Here is a 20,092-nt window from a genome sequence, read left to right as displayed (position 1 = left end):
CGAGCCGCAGCCCCCCGGAGCAGATACGCAGTAGAGTTGTTGAAATTAATCAAATAATCGATGCATCGAATCGTGGACATGGACGATGCTGCATCGATAATCGGCCGGACCATAATCGATTATTTCTGTTTACAATTTAATGTATGCCTAACAACCTTTCTGTTTACATATTCTGCTATGTTTTGCTCATTCAGGAAGTGCCATGTGCTCAGTGCTGTAGTTTTATGTATCCAATTTATTTAGTATTAGAGCACTGCAGAATGTTTTGTTTTTGAAGCTTGAAAAGCTATGAATTAAATATCCTATATGGTTTTAACAGAAAAATGTATTTGACGCATCGTGATGCATCGAGATATCGAATCGAATCGCTGACCACATTGTGCGGGACAGGAAGTCGAGCACAGAAACAAAATAAAACATCCGGTTAATTTTCAAAATAAAATACACCGTGCTCACGGCGGATCATATTTCCCTGCAATACACCTTGAAAACGTCATAATGGGCAGAGACAGGCCTGTTGAGGCCTGCGCTGGTTCAGTGGATGGACCCAGTACTGGCTCCTTCTCCTTCTACCCCTCCTCCGCAGTCTTGCAAGCAGAAGTAAAAAAGCAATTGTTCTCCTCCTAGCAATGGGCACTGAAATGCACAGAGTAATTTAGTGAATTACTATAGTATTACTGGGTTAAACAAGAAACAAAACCAAAACATTGTCACTCATAAGTAAAATGTAAACCACAGCAATTTTGTTTTATATATTTTTTTCCATTTCCAACAACAAGAACAATAGTTAACTTTATTTACACAGCCTACTACTTTACATTCAGAAAGGAACCCAAACTAAACATTTCGCAGCCGTTCCGCAGTTGGTGGAAATTGCGGGTAACTCCTGTTAAATCCTATTACACTAAGGCTTAAAAGTTCATTCTTGTTCAATTTCTTTTTTTTATAGATCATTGTTCGTTTTTGAAAGTGTTAGGATCCTAATAAACACACTGATTTGTTCTATAACGTTACATGTGTCCTGGGGCAATCAAGATCTAATCGGAACAGATATCTGTCATTCAACAAACTGTATTGTAGTTTATAACTTTTACAGCCACCTTAATAAAATGTCAGGTTTTATTTGGGCTGGAGTCTATAATTACAGTTAATGTATGGCAAGCAGTTTTAACATTTAATAAAACCACATTCCCATCTGTAATTACATTTCAGATATCCATAATAGCATTTCTAATTGTATTCTCACTAGTTAGAATGGTAATTAAAGAACTCCACAATAACATTTTTACTAGACATTTTTACTATCCACAATGACATTCTTCCTATCTACAATTGTCATTTCAGATAGACTGAATATGTATTGCAGATATCCGTAATTCAACTCTTTCTAGTCAAAAACCTACAATACAATTGTTACTAGTCAAAACTCTAATTTCAGATATCCAAAACGAAACAAATATTCCAGATATCTATATTGTAATGTTGACTATCCAAAATACATTCTGACTAGTAAAAATGTAATTACGGATACAAACAACTGCAATTTTACTAGGAAAAATACAATTGTGGATATCTATAATAGTAATGCTTCCCATCCAGAATGTAATTTTACATATCTGAAATAGTAACTGATGCAGTGTTTGACGTTAAGCAAAAAGATAATAATGAATGCCAAAATTGACTAGTAACAATTGTATTGTAGATATCTGAAATGGGAGTTCTTCCTAGTAAAATTGCAGTTTTTCGTATCCGTAATGACAATTTTACTAGTCAGAAAGTATTTTGGATAGTCAACATTACAATATAGATATCTGGAATGTTTGTTTCATTTTGGATATCTGAAATTAGAGTTTTGACTAGTAACAATTGTATTGCAATTGTACAACACTGATGATATCTAACATAAATATCCAGTCTAGCCATTATATGTTAAAATGGCTTGCCATAGTGACGGGCACGGAGTCAAAGAACGTGAACAGGCTCAGTTGGCAACGATTAGCTCTGGTTAGCTCCGGTTAGCTCCTGTTAGCTCCGGTTAACTTCATTATAAAGATCAGCTCGAGTGGAGCAGACTGCCGCGGAACAACTAGACTGATAGATGACATTCGGGGCGCTTTCACAGCTATGTGGCCATAGTGTTTTTTTCAGTACAGTTAATCCCACAGGAAGCTACAATGATGATGATGGATTGATGGTTATAGTTATTATTATTGTACAATAATAAGAGAAAGACAAACCACGTCACAAAACCCAGAAGTCGGTTAGAGAAAAAAAATGTCTTTCTGAACAGGGAGACAGAAACTGCACTACATATAGTTTCCTCAGAAAAAGACTGATTGTTTTGAGAAAGTGCAGGCTTAAAGTCATATGAACACCATCAGACTGTTCAATATATAATAAGTTATGTAGAAATAACACATGACATCTGTCCGACCTATTTTCAAAGCTTTAGCATACACCGTGTAATTTCATACAACAGTGGTCTTTTATTTTCAGATGAGCTGAGTGAGCATCAGTAATCAACACGTTTAAATCAAAAGTAGCCAAAAGGTGTCATACAAGTTTGCTTCCTCAGAGGGTCCGGTAGGCAGATTATATTACCAGAGCCCAAAAGTTTTCCCCTGTTCCCACTCGGTGCTAAGATAAGTTAACCTGCAGCTAGCTGTAGCTTCATATTAACGGTACAGACATGAGAGTGGTATCAATCTTCTCATATAACTCTCAGCAAGAAACAAAAACAAGCATATTTCCCATCACAGCAAAACACATTCCTTTAACCCACAGACATTTTTCCTGAAAATGTTAAACTATCTCTTCATCCGTGCATTCCAATATATGGATTTAGGAAATGTTGCAGTTGACAACTCAGTCAGTTTACAACACAGTCAGTGAGCCTTACCCCTATATTCCAAGACTGCTTGTGTTTCCACCAGCCGTGCCCCAGCGCATCCCGCTATGTTAACAAATACGTGCTTGGTCTGTTTTAGACGGAGCTGCGGGTCCTTTCACTTGCTGGGCAGGAAGTGGAACGGCTAGAGCATCCAGTTAATATTTTTTAAATAAACAGCCTGTGGAGACTCCCGATCATATTTCACATCACTACACTATTATACCAACTAAAACACAGGCACAAATCTTTGATCCATGTCTGCACCAAATGGAAGAAATCCATTAACTGTGTATACCATTGATTCCCAAACAGGGGTACTTGTACCCCAGGGGGTACTTCTACAGTTGCCAGGGGGTACGTGAAAAGATTGTAGAGTAGCTCAACAAATTTGAAAAAAAAATAGAACATTTGATTATATGAATATGTCCATATGTTAAGCCAACTGTAACACCTAAACACTACATGTTGCAGTTATTTAAGAGTTTATGAAAACTAGTTAGCAAGCGAGCAAAGAATGTTTGCTACAAGTAATGAATAAATGGTAGAATTAACTAGCTAAAAGTAATGACTAAGCAGTTCAAATCATTAACTAAAAGTGATGGAGAACTGGTTAAATTAGCTGAAAGTTGAAATAGTTAGCTAACAATTGAAAGAGTTAGCTAAAAGTAATGGTTGAAACATTTAGCTTCACTCCAAGTAGTAGTAGCCTAGAACAGAGATCTTCAACAGGGGATCCGGGACCCCTAGGGGGTCCTCAGAGTTGCTGCAGGGGGTCTGCCAAATTATTGTTGTAATTTGTATGTCTAAAAATATACATTAACATAAATCCAACATATTAGTTGATGAAGGGCTACCCAAGTTCATCTGACAGGACTGTGGGGGTACCTCAGACAAAAAAGGTTGGGAAACACTGGTTTAAACTACTTACTTTTATTGTTGCAGCACAAATATCCAGCAAAAATGACCAAAACAACAAAATATGTAAGTCGGGCAGGCCAGACGCTCCGCTTCTAAGACCCTCCCAGTGTAGTATGGCGCACGGCGGATGACCCAACAAAACCACGGCGCAGCCAGAACGCGGAATCCAGGCTTTAGAGCCCTGTCGGATACACATCAGATATACGGTAAAGAACTCAGGCTTCCTCATTCATTCCACTGCAGTGGTTAGTAACACAGGGTTGGAAAGTCAATCCTTGCAATGTCAACCAGTAAGCCACTGTGTTGGCCAGTCAAATACATGCAGCAAGGACACATACCAGATAGAAGGCCTATAATCTGCAGCATCAAAAACAATGCTGCTTAGGAACTTTCCATAGTTTTGTCATTTCAAACTTAGTCTCGCTTTACTAGGCCATCGACACGCTGCGGAACGGAGGAGGGTCTGGCTAGTCCACACAACATTCCGGGATGGGAGAAAAACGTGCTCTGGTTTACTGGCACTTCTTTAAACCAATCACAATCATCATGGGCGGTGCTAAGCGCCGGACAGAGCCGCTGCAAAATAGGTTGGACAGATAGTCTAGCTAGCTGTCTGGATTTACCCTGCAGAGATCTGAGGAGCAGTTAACCATAGTCCTCATAAATCCACTGGAGTTTAAATTGCCAACAAAAAAAAAAGCGGAAAGAAACGGAAATCGGCGAAAATACATGCATCCAGCGGAATTTCCTGTGGCACCAGGGCAATCCCAGAGGTGGAACGTCGAGGATATAGACTACTTCAAACTGATCCTCCTGGTTTGTGTTTGATCTTCTACCAGTACCGTTACCCTGAACACACTGCTGCAGCATTTTGCTGTAGTGTCAGTGCTTGTCATTTTCTTTTCCTTGGGTTGTACTTTTATAACAAAGCTGGCTTCATGAACTATTTAATTGGTACTTGCACACAGAGCAATTTGGAATATTTTTTTAATCAACGTTCCCTTGCTTGTCTCTCCCTTCTCAGTTGTACTCGTTGACCAGAACATCCCTGTTAAAGCATGCATGATATCCCTTTGCTTTAAAATAGGTCAGCCTCATAAAAAAGGCAGTTTTTTGCTCTGTGGTTCTCTGCTAAATTAAAGCGTGTAGGCAGCTTTTTGCACGCTGTATCACTTGACCATTGGGCCATTGCAAACAACAGCTTTCTGTAAACATCTGTCTCATTGTTCCAAGTGTTTTTCTGCCTTAAAACCTTAACTATACATAATGTGAAAATGAACTTAAAGTTTGAACTAAAATAGAAAACCTGAAAAACAACAGCGAGCACGGTCTGTCTGCACATTGGGTTCCAGAACATTGTAAACACTTTTCTTTCCTATCCTATTGGTATGTCCATGAAAACTCCACATTTATTGAAAAGAGCTTGACTGATAGGAGCCAATCAAAACTGTTGATATAGGACTAATGAGTGACCGGCAGCTTAATTAGGTTCAAGCAATCAAACCATAAATCCCTACTAGTCTTTTAATAATCCCTGGGTTGAATAAAATTGCCCAAATTGCAGGATAAATGAGGATGAAGACCCTGTAGAAAGGCAAAGCCTTTATAACATAACGTATAACATCAAAAGAATAGTTTATTTTGATGAGAAGCATTTATTACACCACTGCTCTGTGCACCATGGTGGAGGTCATTGTCCTTAATCACATCTGGGTTTACTACCATCTTTCTTCTCAAAACATCCAATATCTTGTGCGATATAAAGTTAGAGGAAATGTATTTATTTTTTTCAACTGATTTCATGTTGTTCATGGAGAAGGAAAACCAGCCAAGCCACGGCCAAGCAATGGGCATGCACCTCCTGTTTAAAAATGTAACTGCACGGGCGCCTGGGTAGCTCACCTGGTAGAGCGCGCGCCCATATACAGAGGTTTACTCCTCGACACTGGAGCCCTTTGCTGCATGTCATTCCCCCCCCCCTTTAATGCCTTCAGCTGTCCAGGTTGAAAAAAAAGGTAGTTACCATTTAATGCGTGGGTAAAGAGCAGGTATTTGACCATGCTATCATCTTTGGACGCAGTTGACACAATATATTCTCAGTCTGAATGGTATTCTATCGCTGTGAGTTGAGAACAGGGACAGTGAGAAAACTTCATAGTCGAATAGCTAAAAGCAGATTAACACTGTGGTGAAGACGGAGAGGAAAAGGTTAACAAGAGAAGCTCACATGCATAGAGACACTGGCAGACAGTAGAGTGTTGGGATTCAGGTTCACTCTGGGTTCATTTCTCAATTCCACAATACGTATGGCATTTTCCAAATGACTTCAACTGATAATATCACATATTAGATTGGATGGATGAGGAGCTCAGAGAGGCCATGACAAGTTTTATATAAGGAAAGGATTAGAAGAGGAAGGAGAGGTCAGAGGGAGGATGGCTTGGCGAGAGGTTATTAAGTCCATCCAATGAACAGACTAGTCCCAGATTTTATCCCCCCCCCACCACCACCACCACCACCACCCCCAACGCTATGTCCTCGGGGTCGTAGAACTGTTTCTCCTTAGCAGCAAAACCCCAAAAGGAGATTCAGTTAAAGATACAACCGATAGAGTGTACATTGGCAGAAGCGCAAAAGCATGGAGAGAACACCAGCAGTGGTTGTAGAAGTTGTAACTGCCACATGATCTCTTCTCAGCTCCGGTAGCTGCTCTAGTTGTCTGGATTTATAGCTTCCTAAAGCCTCCTACACATCATCCGCGCTAGAGCCGCGAGGTAGGGCGCAGAGCAGAGAGGCGAAGCGCAGCACAGGTATACATCATCATCAGCATTGCTTCTGGAATTGGTTGCGCCTTGAAAGGTCAGATGTCAAAGTTGAAATAATTTGAACTTTGAGCACAGCGCTCAGCGGCAATTCGAAGTGGTGCGCTGTCCGCCATCCCGTTAAAAACCTCTTCTTCTTCGGCTCCTTAACTTCCAGTAAGTTCAAGTTTCCCTCAATCATGTGTTGAGCGCACACGCAGGGATATCTGTTTCGAGCACCTTATTTTATTAATTAAAATGTCGACGTTTGGCGCCACCTTATCGATTCTTGTATTGCACGAAGGACAACAATATATTGCTGTATTGATATGTTGTCCCAACCCTACCAAATAGTGTCTGCCTGTCAACCTGCGTACAACCCAAACAAGCTCCACCAATCACAGATCTCTGTGTGGCCTGAAGAAGCAACCTTGAGGGTCAGTGAGCACACTGTAACAATTGAAAGCAACATGAAAGAATATCAAATATTAACTCTGGGCTTTAATTTTGGTGGCTGGACAGTAAAACAACACTGTTTAGAGAGATTTTAGTGAGTGAAACCATCTGAAACTGTAATAGTGCAGCAGAAAAGATGGTTCAAATGACGAAAATGCAGTAAAGCAATGCAGTTGAATTATTTAGCCAGTCAGTCAATCAGTCCAGTTTTGTTGCTGTTGCTTGGGCAGCAAGACTGGGTATCAGCTTATGATTGTTCCTACATGTTTCCAGCAGCAAGGTCAATTATGCTGAATGAATAACATCAACAGTGGACAGAGAGATGAGGGGGAGCGCAGTCATTCTAACATCATCCACATAAACGGAGAGGAGAGGCGAACGGAAGGTCAGCCGTGGCAGACTTGCATTCTTGGCAGCCCTCATGCCGGCTGATCATTAGAGAGGGAGAGAACAGGGAGGATGGAGGGGTTGGAAACAGGGGAGAGGTGAAGAATGAGGCTGCAGGGATATGGAGATAGAGGGGAGACAAAGCTGTAGAGCTTTGATTTGAGAAGGTCAGTCTTCGCTTTTTACGTTTTTGTGTGCGTGTGCTTGTTTGTACTGCAGAGAACATGGACATTGTGTTATTCCTAACAGTTTCTTTATTGTTTGACGTTATGCAAATATGACTGTTTGCCCTAACACTACATGGGTGTGTTACAGCACGACCTTGTGAAGAAAGAAGGGGCTTTGTCTGCGGTTTAGACCTCCTAAAGAAAAGATAGAATGTTCAACACACAGGACATGTGGATAGGGGTTTCATCTATGTCAGGCCTCAGGCCACTAGATGTGCAACAGTAGATGTCTTTGCAACTAAATTAGTCAAAATCACTTTAATCTTTAATTTCCACCTGCAGCTATGGATTGTTATTTTCATCATCTATAAAATGTTGACATTTTTCATACAATCTATGAAGAATACGGTTTTCAACATGAATGTATTAAAACAAACTTTAAAAGGGATCATTTTCAGCACATAACACGTTTATACACTTGAACAATTGAACGCAAGTATTAAAGTAGAGCTGCTGCTCACTTCTGTCTTTTTTTATTAATCTGTGATTGAGGTTTTTTTTAACTTGTGAGGTGCCTCCCCAGCAGGGGGCCGTGGGAGAAAGCAGAGGGGGAGACATGAAGCAAAGATGGGGTGAAAAGGACAGGTGCATGCTGGTGTTCTCACAGCACTAATAAAGGTAGTTGTTGCAGTTTGGCCCGTTGATTTGAAACCGCTTGTCAACACGGAGCTGCAAAGCTACAGGAGCTGTGGAACACACTTAAAGGTGCTGTAGGTAGGCTTGTGAAGATCCAGGACCTAGCCAAAAAAATTTGAACATCAACAACTTCTCAGTCCATCCCCCCTCTCCACTAAAGCCCAAAATGCTCTCCTAAGCCCCTCCCCCCACAAGGGAGAATGAATGTGTGTGCATGAGCAGTGATTGACATGTGGTTAGACACCCCCCCCCTGGCTCTGATTGGTGCATCTGAACAGGGAGATGTGGATTTTTGCAAATCACACTACAGGCTGTAGGTGGTGCCAGAGGAGCTGGGTTTTTTTTTAAATGACCTGCTTCATGTAGTTCTACTGGAACATAGGGTCAGTTTGACAGAAAGTTAGTTTTATAAGTCTTACCTACTGCACCTTTAATGGAGTCAATTGAGGTACTTTAAAACCATTACTGCTCGATTGCTGCAATTCACATCAAAAATCATTCTCCTCCTCGGAGTCTTACCTCACTCAAATCTGAACACACAGACATAAAACACATTTAGATTTAGTGTGACTTACACTTCCTGATGGGATTATTATCTTTGATGGCCGTCTTCGAAATCCTGGATAAAAGTTGCATCTTCAGAACTTGCCTGAGAATCATCACGTTTTTAAGTTTTCTTCTGTATCAAAGTAACCCCCGGGATGGTTGTCTCTTCATTAAACTTTGTGCTATTCGTTAAATAGATCAACCAGAGACGATTTAGAGCCAAGACTCTGTATAAAAAAAATAAAAAAAAAAACTGAGTAATTTTGTGTATATATCAACATTTCTGAGTAATATTTTTTCAACTTCAACAAAGTCCAACAATAAATATTGCCTTCAGTTGCTCAGTAACCACTTCTTTCCATAATTCTTATTCCTGAAGCCAATTTATTCCTTTCAGCTGGACTAAATGCATTTAAATCCCTTTAATTGCTTACAAAATGTCACATTTTCCATAGAGTAGCTCCTCTATTGTCCGCCCCTCACTTGTCACCCACAAAGGTAATTTAAAATACTATTTGTCATTAGTCTAAATAGATGATGACGATGAGGGCGAAAGAGGAGAAAGTGAGTTTCAGTTTGACAGGAGGAAGGTACAAAATGAATGCACAGAGGAAAGTTTTTTTAGCGCCGAAGAGATAAGCCGCTAGACAGTGCTCCCTCTTGCATGTGCACACTCACATGTCCACACACACACACACACACACACACACACACACACACACACACAGAGATGCAAACTTAGCAGTGTGAACACAGTTGTGTGCAGGCAGACACCCACAGACACAGTCACATATAAATGCACTGATGTATGCATGCCTGCTGAGAAATGTACATGAATGCGCACATGAAAACACACACACACGCACTCCCAGCGGTCGGTAATTACAGTCGCTGGAAGAGAAACTGCAGCCATGCATAGTCGATGAGAACAGGGAAAACAAAGAACACACAGAGCAGATGATTGCTGTAAATGAAAGAATGAAAGTGGAGCGAGGGAGGAGCAGAGGAGGACACGATGCTACTGGCCCAGAGTAAAATAGGGATTGGAAAGAACAAGGGCGAAAATTAGAGGAAAGAGATCGAGACAAGCGGCTGAAATGAGGAGGGAAGGCATGCCTATCGAATTGGGTTTACCTGTTTTTTCCATTTCTGTGTCTATTTGAAATATATATAAGTTAATTTTTGACTGTTTTACCACATGCACACAGCAGTTTGGCAGAAGAAAAAAACAGTTTCCTTTGACAAAATGTCAGAGGGACTGTGGTAATTCCATCAGGTGAAGGTGAGCGCTGGCAGGGATGAGGGGAGGAATAAAAAAGGTTTACATCAGTGATGACATTCCAAAATTACATTCAGACACTAGGGTGTCTGTAGACTCTGTCTGGACTGTCTGGGTTTCAGCACAGTGTTCCATTCTGTTGCTTCATAATGCTGAGAGATTACTCCGATGTCATATATATATATATATATATATATATATATATACAGTAAAACAGTGAAAATATGAAACGGGACGTGATGATTTTTGTGTGAGAGAGTAAAGCTGGGGAGGATGACGCGGCCGAGCTTGTGTTGTTTATGGTTGCAATGGCTCTGTGCTAAGCTAAAGGCTAAAAAGGGTAGAGGCCCTGACACACCAACTCGATTATCGGCCGTCGGACAGTCTGGCGAGGTCAGTGACTCGAGTCTGTTTGGTGTGTTCCGTGCTGTCGTCAGTCGGAGGAACCGTCGGCCTTCATTTGGGCCGATTTGACATGTTGAATCGGAAGGCGGGCAGTCGGACTCAATGACCAATCTGATTGGTGGAGCGCTAACCCGGAAATGACGAGCGGGATGAGCGTGACTAGAGTCTCTCAAAATCTGACGAAAATCTTTTAAACTTTGTCGATCTGAAATGAAGACAGATTCAGCAACTGCATGGCCTGTTTCTCACTTAAAATGTTTTCAGAAGCACGTTTCGGTGAACTATTTTCGTTTTTCATGGCTGCTCGTTTTAATGAGCCGCCATGATGGTCTGGCTTTGAAATTCCGGAGAAGCCAGACCCACGTGACGCGTTCGTCCAATCAGCTGCCGGTTTTCATTTTGTGGGCGACAATACAGAATAGCGCCGCCTGCTGTTATGGAGACGTATTACGTCTCACGCACACGCAGAACATACGCTCAAGTCGGCGTCGCTTCGGTGTGTTCTGAGGCACTTTTTGGACCAACTCGGGGAGGCAGTCAGTACGACTGCCTTTTCTGCCGAAGGTCGGCCGTCGGGTTGGTGTGTCAGAGCCTTAAGTTGCCAACCCTTCTGACACAGTGAGAGGGGTCAAAACTCCCAAAAACAAGTTCACGGCTATTTTAATGTACACAGTGCCATGGTTTTACAGTCTGTAGCAGTAACACTAGAAACGCTTACCTTCCTTCAAAAAATGTTTATTGAAAAAAGAAAATGAATACAATGAAGGACCAAGGACATGCACTTGCTTATAGTAACCCCCTGGGTAAAGCTTCAATGAGATTGTCTGTCTGAATTGAGAAACGGGCAGTATTTTTCATTTTTTCGTTTTGGGCTATTACTTTTCGGGTGTGCGGACTTATTTCTGCAGATTTCGCTGCAGTGATTACAGAGAATGTGTGAATGAGTGCAAGGAAGTCAAGAGAGGTGATTTGGAGGAAACAGAGAAAGAGCTGGAGAGGGAGGGAAAACCGACATCTGTCATCTTTGATCATGCTGTGCTGCTTCTTCTCTTCATCTAATCAGCTTGGACACCATCCAAGACCTCCATACTCTGAGACTGTGTGTGTGTGTGTGTGTGTGTGTGTGTGTTAAATAGGGTTGGGTTGAGTTTTTCAGCACCTCCTATCTCATAAAAAAAGTGTCTTTTAATGAATGGCTTCCTGAATTTTTCTGTTTTTCTTTTCCCTTTTTGCAACTTTTATTTCATTTTCTTTCATTTCATTTTTAAGTCATAGCAGTTTGCAAAAATCAAGATACAAATGTAGTATTAGTAGAGTATGTTAACACTGTAAGACAGTAATTATTGACTCTGTGTGGTTAGAATTGAACACTCCTCGACACTAACTAATGGAGTTGTTCTTAACACTAGTGTGTTGCAGCAAAAAATGTCGATCGGTGTTTCTCAAAGGCCAAGATGATGTCCTCAAATGTCTTGTTTTGTCCACAACTCAAAGATATTCAGTTTACTGTCCCAGACAACTAGAAAATATTCACATTTAAGGAGCTGGAATCAGAGAATTACATTTTTTATTTCAATAAAAATGGACTCAAATCGATTAATCAATTATCAAAATAGTTGGCGATTAATTTATAGATGACAACTAATCGATTAATCTTTGCAGCTCTATTAGCCATACAGGTGTTGCCTCCATATTAACACTGTACATGTGGTTCCATACAAATACCTCGAAAAACCTAAAAAAACTATGAAGGTAAATGTGGTGCAAAATGGGAGAGCTTGTAGAATACGATGTGAGAACTTGCAGAACAAAAAATCTGAACTTGTATGTTAAAATTTGCACTTGTAAAAATAAAATTTGCACTTGTAAAAAATATTCACACACATGTGATCTGAATTTGAAGTCATACAAAGAAAAAAAACATGAGAGCTTGTAAAAAAAATCTGAACTTGTAAGTTGAAATTTGCACTTGTAGAAAATGTTCACACACCTGTATTCTGAATGTGAAGTTACAGAAAAAATATTCACAAATGTGTAGATTGATATTTACATGAACACAATGACAGCTGCAAACTTATAATGCAACATTTACTCGTGCACCTCGACTTTCACAACACTCTTGACGATACATTTGGTGCAAAACTAATTAGTACCTGTGGACTTAGGCTGTGGAGCTCTGAGCTAACAGAACGGGAAAAGCAGGGTTTCTATCGCCAGATGAGGGACAACTCTGTCTGGCTTATTTATGTAGCATGGAAACTTGGTGGAATAGCATGCTAGCGTTAGCTAACTAGCAGCCAGCCCGCTTCTAAATAAATACCTTTTAATTATCTAAACACTTTTTAACAGTCAAACTAAAACACTGGCGGTGAGCTCCAGCAGCCGCAGACGGACCGTCATCAGTGGGGATCGACCAGCGTAGCAACACTGCTTTTGCCAGAAAGCTTCGCTGCCGACCTCGACCTGCAGTCGGAGCTCCAGCGGGACACGGAGAGCCCCACATCCGGTAGCAGCGGCCCATCCCCCGGCCATGACCAGAGCTTGCTTTGCTGATGTTGTGCATCCCTGCTAAGAATTGCACCCGCTTGGGCAGAAACAATCATTTCTGCAGAATTCATTGCTGCCGAAAATTGCATCTAGGTAGCAAGGAAATGCTACTACAGAGTCTGATAAAACATTGATGTCTCTGAACCTTCTAAAATCCTAATCATTATTGATGAACATGACAAAGAGATTTATTATTGCCTAGTTTTTAAACAGTACTTTCCCTTATAAAATCATTATTTTCCCTAGTGGATGCAATTCTCGGCAGAGATGCGAAACTTGGCACCTGTTACCCACTGATGACGGTCCGTCTGCGGCTGCAGGCCGTGGAGCTCACCGCCAGTGTTTTAGTTTGACTGTTAAAAAGTGTTTAGATAATTAAAAGGTATTTATTTAGAAGCGGGCTGGCTGCTAGTTAGCTAACGCTAGCATGCTATTCCACCAAGTTTCCATGCTACATAAATAAGCCAGACAGAGTTGTCCCTCATCTGGCGATAGAAACCCTGATTTTCCCGTTCTGTTAGCTCAGAGCTCCACAGCCTAAGTCCACAGGTACAAATTAGTGTTGCACCAAATGTATCGTCAAGAGTGTTGTGAAAGTCGAGGTGCGCAGATTGACCACTTTTGTTGCAGTGACAGATTCGAGAGGTTGTAATCACTGAGTTGTGGTTGTGATGGAAAATGAACCAGAGTAAAAAAAAAAAAAAAGTATACGAGTAAATGTTGCATTATAAGTTTGCAGCTGTCATTGTGTTCATGTAAATATCAATCTACACATTTGTGAATATTTTTTCTGTAACTTCACATTCAGAATACAGGTGTGTGAACATTTTCTACAAGTGCAAATTTCAACTTACAAGTTCAGATTTTTTTTTACAAGCTCTCATGTTTTTTTTCTTTGTATGACTTCAAATTCAGATCACGTGTGTGAATATTTTTTACAAGTGCAAATTTTAACATACAAGTTCAGATTTTTTGTTCTGCAAGTTCTCACATTGTATTCTACAAGCTCTCCCGTTTTGCACCATATTTACCTTCATAAAAAACTAATACACTAAACAGTGACAGTCAACTCTGCTAAAAGGAGAGCCAGTCTTTGCTTGACAGCACAATTTATTAAAACATGCAGCACATACATAATGTAAAAGTATTTGTAGCTGGCATACAGGCATTCAAATTCAGTTGAGTAACATAACTGTTTCACATAAATCTAAAAATCCTGTAATTAGTCTTCGTTGCTCTGTGGAACTTTAACATCATAACAGCACTCAGTACATATTAGTGCCAGATGGTTAGCTTCTGCTTGGCATAATTAACTTAAAACAGGGGTTTTAATGTCTGACACTGACATTTTAGACAACAGCATCTTACAGTTTTTGAACTACAGTTGCCATCGTTTAGGGACATTGCCATGGAATCTGTTAGTGAGCTGGTGGCTACAACTTAAGCCCCTTTTTTTTTTTGCCTATTTTTGTTTTTTTACCAAATGGCACCATTAGCTGTTAGCAGTTGTTGTCTGCAGTGTACCCGTGGATGTACAGACAGCTATCACTGGATCACTTACCTGATCTGATAACCGCTTGGGGGTATATAAAACCTAAGAAGAAAAAAAAGTAGCAATCAAATGCTGCACATTAGATCTTTTTATTGTCGGTATTGGATGTGTGTATACATGGTCCATCTAATCTCCACACTCTGTTGCCATCTACTGTCACATCTGGAGAAGTGGAGCTCAGCTGCTCAGCTGTATATGTTTAATGTAATGTGTAATGTGGTTTAATGCATTCAAAGCATCAGAAAATAGTGGCAGAAACAAACTGTCAGATACTGTTCTAAAGAATAAAGCCATATTTTCTTTCTTTATTATTATATTATTATCCACAATTCCCATTAAAAAAACAAGTCAGACACTTTAAATTGAAATTTATTAGTACATGAATTACCTATAATTTTCATAACAAATTAATCCTTAAAGTGATTCATTAAACAAAAACACCAAGTATTCTCTGGTTCCAGCCTCTGACGTTTGAAGGTCTGCAACTTTTCTCTGTTTTACAACACTTAAATCCAATTTCTTGGTTTTGGACTTTTGGTCGGACAAAATAAGCAATTTGAAGATGTCACATTGGACTTAGGGAAGACTAAAAGATCAATCAATGAATCATAAAAATAATCGATGGATCAACAGATAGTGAAAATAATTGTTAGTTGTATCCCCGGTTGATGTTATCATACACAATGAACTAGAGCTGAAATGGTTAGGCGATTAATCAATGAGTCAACAGAAAATGAATCGTCAGTTATTTTGATAATTGATGAATCGTTTTCTTTTAAAGTAAAATGACAAAGACTCTCTGGCTCCAGACTTGTAGTATTCTGTGATTTCCAATATTTGTAAATTCATTATGTTGGGGTTTGGGGGTGTTGGATGGACATTGAACGTCAGGAAGTTGTGGTGGACATTTTTTCACAATTTACTGACTTTTTATATATTTATTATAGATGATCGTTAGGTATATCAATAATGAAATTAATTGTTAGTAGCTGCCATCCCTTAAGGTGCTTTAAAGAGTTAGTTTATCTGCCATTGTACTGTTATATTCACTCCAAGATGCTTGACAAATTAGCTGTTAAACAATTCATAAACAATAGAAAAAAATTGTTTTCAAACCATGTTTAGATACAATTGGTTCATCCAAATCATATATTGCTAATGCAAAAGCTTTGGGGTGTAATGCTGCGTTCCATTTACCTTGGAAGTCAGAAGCCGGCGCTGGGAATAACGTCACACCAGAGTGAACTGTGTTCCAGCACAGCAAGTTGGAATAACCGGGGGGTTAGCTTTAGCCAGGTTTGCCATTGTTAGCAATACCAGTTGATAACAACGCATTATACAGGGTTTTCTTTGGCATACAAACCGCAGCAACATATCCACAGACAGAAGTTGGACAGTACTGTGTGTATGAATGATTTAATGAGACACAAATAAGACAGAAGTGCTAATAAACAGTATATTACTACAGCTTTCACTACTCTTGATGCTCGGAGCAGCCATATTGGATTTTGAGGTCGGCTTTGCTCGGGGTACTGCGAGGTTTTCCAACTTTCCGAGACGGAAAACTGACATCAGGGGGCATTCCATTTGAAATTACTGACTTGGAAGTCGGAAATTCCGTTCAGTTCAAAAGGAACGCACCATAACTCTTGACAAGACAAAATGTTCCACAAAGTTTGGTTAGGAAGTGTGATACTCTATGATTGACAATAACATCTAGTGCTTCTTTCTAGTTAAAAATGCATTTTTTGCACTCATCACTCATCATTTTGAACATTGGTTCTGAACTGTATCAGTGTTACTAATGCACATACACAGTTGTTCAAGTACACATTCTGAATGCATGTACAAGTATTTCTGCCATGTACATAAATCAATCTTAAGGGAATCAGCCACTCTTCGTAAGCAACTATATTCCATTTTTTACAGTGGTCATGCCAAACGATGTGAGAGCAGCCTGTTAAAAGGCAGGCTCTGTGCAGCAACTAGGTTGGCTCAGGTCACATATATGTCCAGACCACTGGTGTTGTGGTGACTCTGGTGCCCTCATCTGGCAATCTCTGCTCCTCGGATGGTATTGTGCATTCAGCTGAGGTGGGCTAAAACATGTGACAGAGTTGTGGTTTTATTCTTGCATGGAGAGTGACAGGTCTTCATTATTAGTTATTTTATAGTATGGTTGCATTGAAAGTAATAGTGAGTTGACACACATGCACTAAACTATGACTAGACTAATATTTTAATCTCTGGCATGTTTCCATGGTGTTAGCAGGATAATCCACTCCGAACTAACTCTGCAGAAACATGACACGGTTAATAATGATTAATAACAAGGAGTGCATTATTTTTGATAACTTATGCCGCATTATATCATGGTTAGAGATTTTGGTCTAGTAAGAGCCAAAGTTGAGTTTGATTTGATTTCAGTGATACGGACGTCAGATCACGCATGTGTCTGAAAATTGCTCACTCCCTCCAGCCAGTCAGAATCAAGTCTTCTATGTGGTCAGGGCATAAAGACAAATATGGATTGAGTCATTATCAGTCATTAGCAGTAAATCAGTGCCTGAAATGGGCCAGTACTCAGCAGTACTGACTACTGGCAATTCTGTGTCCACATGAGTACCTTTACTTTTAATTGTTATTATCAGTATTATTAATAGGCTAATATTTATACCAAAATAGGTTATCAAGAATTACTGGGACAAACCAAGCAATACAGTTTAAAATCAGACATTTAGCATACATATGGGGGTATATATATATATATATATATATAAAACATTTTTATTTATTTGTGCTGTGTGCCTTATCTTTGCTGCTGCAGCACATATATTTCCCAGTTTTGGATCAATAAAGTCTATCTATCGATCGATCTATCAATCAATCAAGCCAAAGGAATGATTTTTTTTTTCATAACCACATTTTCAGACACTGCGACAATTCCACTGTGAGATTGGCAGCCGAATCAGGCTCCTTAGTTCAAATCGTCGTTTATTGCACCAGTTGATATTGCGATGAGGATACAAAAAAGGATATATTGTGCAGCCCTAGTGCACTCAGCCATGCCAGCAAGCAACACTGATTATAGTCAGTTTCTTAATACAGTTGTGTTCAAAATAATAGCAGTCCAACATCACTAACCTCATAAATCAAAGCAAATGTTGTGCATGCTGGTTATAGTGCATTTCACACTGAAATACTCAGCAAATGGATCGTTCCAGACTTTGCTCTGAGGAACAGCGGACTTTGATTAAAAAGTTGATTTGGAGAGGGGAAAACATATAAAGAAGTGCAGAAAATGATAGGCTGCTCAGCCAAATGATTTAAAATGCCTTGAAATGGCATCCAAAGCCTGAACGACGTGGGAAAAAACGGTCAACTACCATTCGAATGGATCGAAGAATAGCCAAAATGGCAAAGGCTCAACCAATGATCAGCTCCAGGAAAATCAAAGAAGACTTAAAGTTACCTGTGAGTACTGTTACGATCAGAAGAAGGCTATGTGAAGCAAAGCTATCAGCTAGAAGCCCCCGCAAAGTCCCATTGGTGGAAAAAAAAGACATGTACTGAATAGGTCGAAATTTGCCAAAGGACACATTAACTGGCCAAAGGAGAAATGGCGCAACATTCTGTGGACTGATGAGAGCAAAATTGTTCTTTTTGGGTCTAGGGGCCGCAGACAGTTTGTCCGACGACTCCCATGAACTGAATTCAAGCCACAGTACACTGTGAAGACAGTAAAGCATGGTGGTGCAAAAATCATGTTATGGGGATGTTTCTCATACTGTGGTGTTGGGCCTATTTATCCCATACCAGGGATCATGGATCAGTTTCAATACATCAAAACACTTGAAGAGGTCATGTTGCCTTATGCTGAAGAGGAAATGCCTTTTGAAATGGGTCTTTCAACAAGACAATGACCCAAAACACACCAGTAAGCGAGCAAAGTCTTGGTTCCAGATGAACAAGATTGATGTTATGGAGTGGCCAGCCCAATCCCCAGACCTCAATCCCATAGAAAACGTGTGGGGTGACATCAAAATTGCTGTTTCTGAGGCAAAACCCAGTAATGCAGAGGAATTGTGGAATGTAGTTCAATGGTCCTGGGCTGGAATACCTGTTCACAGGTACCAGAAGTTGGTCGACTCCATGAAACACAGATGTGAAGCAGTTGTCAGAAATAATGGTTATACAACTAAATGTTAGTGCAATGATTCAAAGTAAAGCAAACCCTTGAGACATTTTTTTCAGTTTATACAGTAAATGTTGAACGAAATGCAAATACTGCTATTTTTTTGAACAGCTTAATATTCCTTTTTCTTCACTTTCTGTAAAGGTATAACACAAACTTGATCAATGTTGGTCATGTTTTGATTTGGAATTGAATGTGCAGTGTTCCCAATGCATTGATATTATGGAATTAAAAGCTATTCTAAGGATTTTGAGCATTATTCACTTTTTTAAACACACTGCTATTATTCTGAAAACACCTCTACATGCAAACATGCAGAGCAGCAAAAAGCAATGAAACGAACATAACAACAATCGTGATGGAGATATTGATAGAATATTAAAAGACGCAGTAGAAGTTAGAGTAATAAAATGTTGAGACTCTTTATTTTCCTTAAGTAAGGCTGCAAAATTGGATCATAAATGAGTTTTATTACACATTAAAATGTGTTGAAGATGCAACAATCTGGCAGAGAAGCATACATTTGCCTTTACTGTTAATCTGAATGGTCTAACTGTAGCTGTAAACTTTAGCCATAAAGAGGGAATAAAAAGCTAGAAAAAAAACTCATTAAAATTGCGGAGTACAATTTACCCTAATTTAGTCTAATTTAGTAAATTAGATTTTGCCGCAGTTTGTTTCCTCTAATAGATGCAGGAATGTACTGCCCTGCAAAGGCAAAAGGCAGTAACTTTGTTTTTGGTTGAAAATTAGTTAATGATATTTTTGGGACATTCAAGACATCCTTTATCATGTGGATAAGTATCTTGAGTCAATTTCGTTGTTGTTGTTTGTCGAGAAAAGGGTTGTCATAACAGTAACTTCCAAAAGCCCAAAAGAAACCACGGCAGAACACCGTAACACCAGTTACCGCTCTTTGACTTTGAACGCTCAAATTGAGTTAAGGTTAGGATAGCAATAAGCAATAAGTAGATGGCTATAAGTAATTGTAAATCATGAGAAATATATGCCATGATAACTAGATTTTATACAGGTGTTATTATAATGATATTGTAAATGGTGATCAGCAACCAAACATTGATAATGTTGATAAAAGTTACTGCCTTTTGCCTTGGCGTGACTTCTCACTTTTGCAGACAATACAAAGGCAGAGTGCAGTAACTTCAAAATAGAGGTCAAAAGTCAAAAAAGTCAAGTTTGAGCTCAAGAATTTTTTATAAATTTCATTACTAAAACATCTAAAAGCTAACTGA

At 39.6% G+C, this 20,092-nt stretch overlaps 1 protein-coding gene across 2 annotated transcripts in view; it reads left to right on the top strand.

Moving 5' to 3' along the window:
- The window catches only part of LOC116052925 (thyroid hormone receptor alpha), a 106,818-nt gene that overhangs the window by 53,813 nt on the left and 32,913 nt on the right, over positions 1 to 20,092 (top strand). The gene's annotated exons all lie outside the window — the stretch shown is intronic.

This window comes from Sander lucioperca, chromosome 17 (genome assembly GCF_008315115.2).
Source record: "Sander lucioperca isolate FBNREF2018 chromosome 17, SLUC_FBN_1.2, whole genome shotgun sequence".
Classification (NCBI taxonomy): domain Eukaryota; kingdom Metazoa; phylum Chordata; class Actinopteri; order Perciformes; family Percidae; genus Sander; species Sander lucioperca.
This window is presented reverse-complemented; position numbering and strand designations above follow the sequence as displayed.